A 4748-nucleotide genomic window follows, 5' to 3' on the forward strand; every position below is an offset into this window, starting at 1 on the left:
CTTCCTTTATTGTGCTGCAGTATATATAGGATAAAGTACGTGACTTCTGACATTCACAAGATTGTTCTTAATCTCCAAATACAATCACAAGACCCTTACCGTTGTGTACATCACAAATAGATAATCTATCTTCTATCAATAAGCTAATCTATCTTCTATGAAATGTTGCAAGAACCAAACGTCCTGGAGCCTTAAGGGTAATAAATTCTTCAGGGGGGCGGGACAGGGAGCTTAGGAACATGTCCTAGGGCTCTGCATAACGCCGAGCAGCTCCCAAGACTTAACCCTTCACGGGCAGTCCCCCGCAATTGATCATCTGGTGATGTCCATTTATAGAGTCTTCTCTTGTGTTGCTGGAAGAGGGTGTTTGCTATGACCAGTGCGTTCTCTTGGCAAAACTCTATAGCCTTTGCCCTGCTTCATACTGTACTCCAAGGCCAAATTTGCCTGTTATTCTAGGTCTTTCTTGACTTCCTACTTTTGCTGCTTACTTAACTTATATGCAGAATACATGATAAGAAACGCTGGGCTGGAAGAAGCACAAACTGGAATCAAGATTGCTGGGAGAAATATCAATAACCTCAGATATGCACATGACACCACCCTTATGGCAGAAAGTGAAGAGGAACTAAAGAGCCTCTTGATGAAAGTGAAAGAGGAGAGTGAAAAAAATGGCTTAATACTCAACATTCAGAAAACGAAGATCATGGCATCCGGTCCCATCACTTCATGGGAAATAGATGGGGAAACAGTGGAAACAGTGGCTGACTTTATTTTGGGGGGCTCCAAAATCACTGCAGATGGTCATTGGAGCCATGAAATTAAAAGACGCTTACTCCTTGTAAGGAAAGTTATGGCCAACCTAGACAGCATATTAAAAGCAGAGACATTATTTTGCCAACAAAGGTCCGTCTAGTCAATGTTATGGTTTTTCCAGTGGTCATGTATGCATGTGAAAGTTGGACTATAAAGAAAGCTGAGCACTGAAGAATTGATGCTTTTCAACTGTGGTGTTGGAGAAGACTCTTGAGAGTCCCTAGGACTGCAAGGAGATCCAACCAGTCCATCCTAAAGGAAATCAGTCCTGGGTGTTCACTGGAAGGACTGATGTTGAAGCTGAAACTCCAATCCTTTGGCCACCTGATGCAAAGAGCTGACTCATTTGAAAAGACCCTGATGCTGGGAAAGATTGAGGCTGGGGAGGAGAAGGGGACGACAGAGGATGAGATGGTTTGATGGCATCACTGACTCAATGGACATGAGTTTGGGTAAACTCCGGGAGTTGGTGATGGACAGGGAGGCCTGGTGTGCTGTGGTTCATGGGGTTGCAAAGAATTGGACACAACTAAGTGACTGAACTGAACTGGACTGAATCCTTGAAGAAGGAAATGGCAACCCATTGTAGTATTCTTGCCTGAAGAATCCCAGGGACAGAGGAGCCTGCTGGGCTACAGTCCATGGGGTGGCCAAGAGTTGGACACAACTGAGCAACTCCAGTCACTGGAGCTAATCCTGTGGCCACTGCAGAAGGGACACTGTAACTACACACAAGGGCCATCACCATGGCAGTGTGCAACTGAAACCTCTGGAGTGGCCCCTTTTGTAATTGTCTCCCTTGTAAACAGGAAAATCCATGAGCAAAAGGCACTTGTGTATTTGTCCAGGAGGAAGAGGGGATTGAGGAGTTTCACTTTCTGATGCCAATGGATAGAATGGGTTGGTTGGCACTCCTGTCCTCGGCAGGGCCCAAGGGAACCTGGGACAGACCAGTGGCAGCCAAGGAGGCAGAGAGTTACCTGCAGAAAGCTCATGGGCAGGACCGGTGACACGGTTTGTGGGGCCCAGCTCAAAATGGAAATACAGGGCCCCTTGTTAAAGAATCAAGATAATTCAAGACAGCAGAGCATTAAATGAAGTACCAGTTCTTCTGAGCGCAGGTCCCTGTGCTGCTGTGCAGGCTCCACATCCATGAAGCCAGCCCTTTTTATGGTGTCCAATAGTGGGAGGAAGGAGACTTGCAATAGCTTGCCTTTTGGTCAAATGATAATTCTTACTTTCATTTTCACTAAAGATTATTAGGGAAAGATTGAAGGTGGGAGGAGAAGGGGATGACAGAGGATGATATGACTGGATGGCATCACCAACTCGATGGATGTGAGTTTGAGCAAGCTCTGGGAGTTGGTGATGGACAGGGAAGCCTGGCATGCTGCAGTCCATGGGGTTGCAAAGAGTCCGACATGACTGAGAGACTGAACTGACCGAAAGATTATTATCAATCATTTTTCTTGCTTTTAAAATTCTCATTCAAATGACACTTAAGAGAAAAATGTGAAATGTTTATCATAAGGGTAATTTACATGCGTGGAAGCAGAGCTCCTCTGAAAGCATTGTCTTCATTATCATCAGAGGGTGGAAGGGACTGACTCTATGAACAGCATAGGTAAGACATCAGAAACGAGATCACGCCATTGCCTTGAGTCCAGTGTAATCGTAAGAACTCCAAGATCAGGGACCTGCCTTGGTTCCCATTATAAAACATTTTTGTTCAGGTTTTCACGAACTTTCAACTCCCTTGGGTAAATCCAAGGAGTGGGATTGCTATATATTATGGCAAAAGTATGTTTAGTTTTGTAAGAAACTGCCAAACTCTCTACTGAAGTGACATACCATTTTTGCCTTCCAGCCAGCAGTGAAGGAGAGTTCTTGTTCCCTGCTACCTGTTAGCATTTAGTGTTGTCAGTATTTTGGATTTTGGTTATTGTAAAAAGTGTGTAGTGATACCTCATTGTTGTTTTAATTTGCACGTCTTTGATGACATATGATGTGGAATATCTTTCCCTGTGCTTATGTGTCATCTATATAAAATTCTTTGGCCCATTTTTTAATCAGGTGCTGCTCACCAAATTTTTACAAACTAAACAAACACACTGGGTATGTAATCAAGAAACAGAACACTTTGTATCAGTTAAATTTTTTAATATAACCATTATACCATTACTTTATTATACCTAAAAATTAAGTGATAATATTAAATATTCAGTGTTATAATTTCTGAATATGTCATAAATGTTATAATTACTTTTTACAGTTTATTTTCTTGAATCTGAATCCAAGTAGGTCCACATACCACAATGTTCAGTTAACCTCTTTTAATATTTAGGTTCCTTTTTCATCTCTCATTTATTCTCCCTTGAAATTTATTTTTTAAATTTATATTCTTATTGAGGCATAACTGTCATACAGTATTATATTAGTTTCAGGTGTATAATACAACAATTCTATATTTGTTTATATTACAAGATGATCACAGTAAATTCATTTAATATCTATCATCATAAATAGTTACAGAATTTTTTTCTTGTGATGAAAACTTTTAAAATTTATCAGAAACTTTCAAATTTGCAATATACTATTATCTGCTATACATTATATCCACATAACTTATTTTACAATTGAGAGTTTGTACCCTTGACCCTCCTTACCATTTCACCTTCCCCTGTAACCCCCACCCCTGGCAGTCCCAATCTATTGTGTTTAGGAGCTCTTTTGTTTGTTTTGTTTTGGATTCCATCTAAAAGTGAGATCATGTGGTATTTGTCCTTTCCTCTCAAGGTCTATCTGTGTTGTTGCAAATGACAAGGTTTCATTATTTTTATGGCTGAATGATATCCCATAGTATATATATGAACCATGTACTATTTATCCATTCATCTATTGATGGACGCTGAAATTGCTTCTGTATCTCGGCTATTGTAAATAATGCTGCAGTGAACACAGGGGTGCATAGAGCTTTTCAAGTTGGTGTTTTTGTTTCTTTGGACAAATATCCAGAAATGAAATTGCTGGATCATATTGAAGTTCTATTTTTAATTTTTAAAGGAAGTCCCATACTTTTTTCCATAATAGCTTTACCAATTTACATTACCACCAGTGGTACAAAAGGATACTCGTTTCTCCACATTCTTGCCAACATGTTATTTATATCCATCCTGACAAGTGTGAGATGTTATCTCATTGTGTTTTTGATTTGTAGTTCCTTAAAGATTAGGGATGTTAAGCATCTTTTCATGTACCTATGCCCATATGTATGTCTTCTTTGGAAAAATGTCTATTCAGATGGTCTGCATATTTTATAATCAGGTTTTTTTTTTCTCTTTAGTTGCCTGAGTTCTTTATATATTTTGGATATTAATCCCTTATCAGATATATGACTTGCAAATATTTTCTCCATTTCTGTAGATTGCTTTTTCCATTTTGTTAATGGTTTCCTTTACTGTGCAGAAGCTTTTTGGTTTGTTGTAGTCCCATTTGTTTGTTTTTGTTTCCTTTGGTTTTGGTGTTAACCCTTGGAATTTAGGAAACCATGTTATGTCCCTCCATATTTCTTGTAAACTGGTACTTGCATCTAGAGACTTGATCAGATTCAGGTTGGGTTATTCAGCAATATTACTGAATAGGTACAGTTAACGTTTTTCAGTCAGGGAGCATCTAATGTTCAGTTGTCTTTCTAGGTGATGTTAGCAGGTATTTGTTCAGTGTCTAGATCTATTATTTTCATTTTGATTTCAAAATATGATGATATTCAAGTTCTGTCATTCCTTCTTCATTTATTAGCTGGATTACTTCTGTTCACAGAAAACTATTTGATTACCCACTGCTATAGTTTATACACAACGGGCAGGTTAAACGATGGATTCTTCCTCTTTATTTGCCAGATTTCAAAATAATGAGTTGGTTCATTAGCAACC

The sequence above is a fragment of the Capra hircus genome, chromosome 12 (assembly GCF_001704415.2).
Source record: "Capra hircus breed San Clemente chromosome 12, ASM170441v1, whole genome shotgun sequence".
Taxonomy (NCBI): Eukaryota; Metazoa; Chordata; class Mammalia; order Artiodactyla; family Bovidae; genus Capra; species Capra hircus.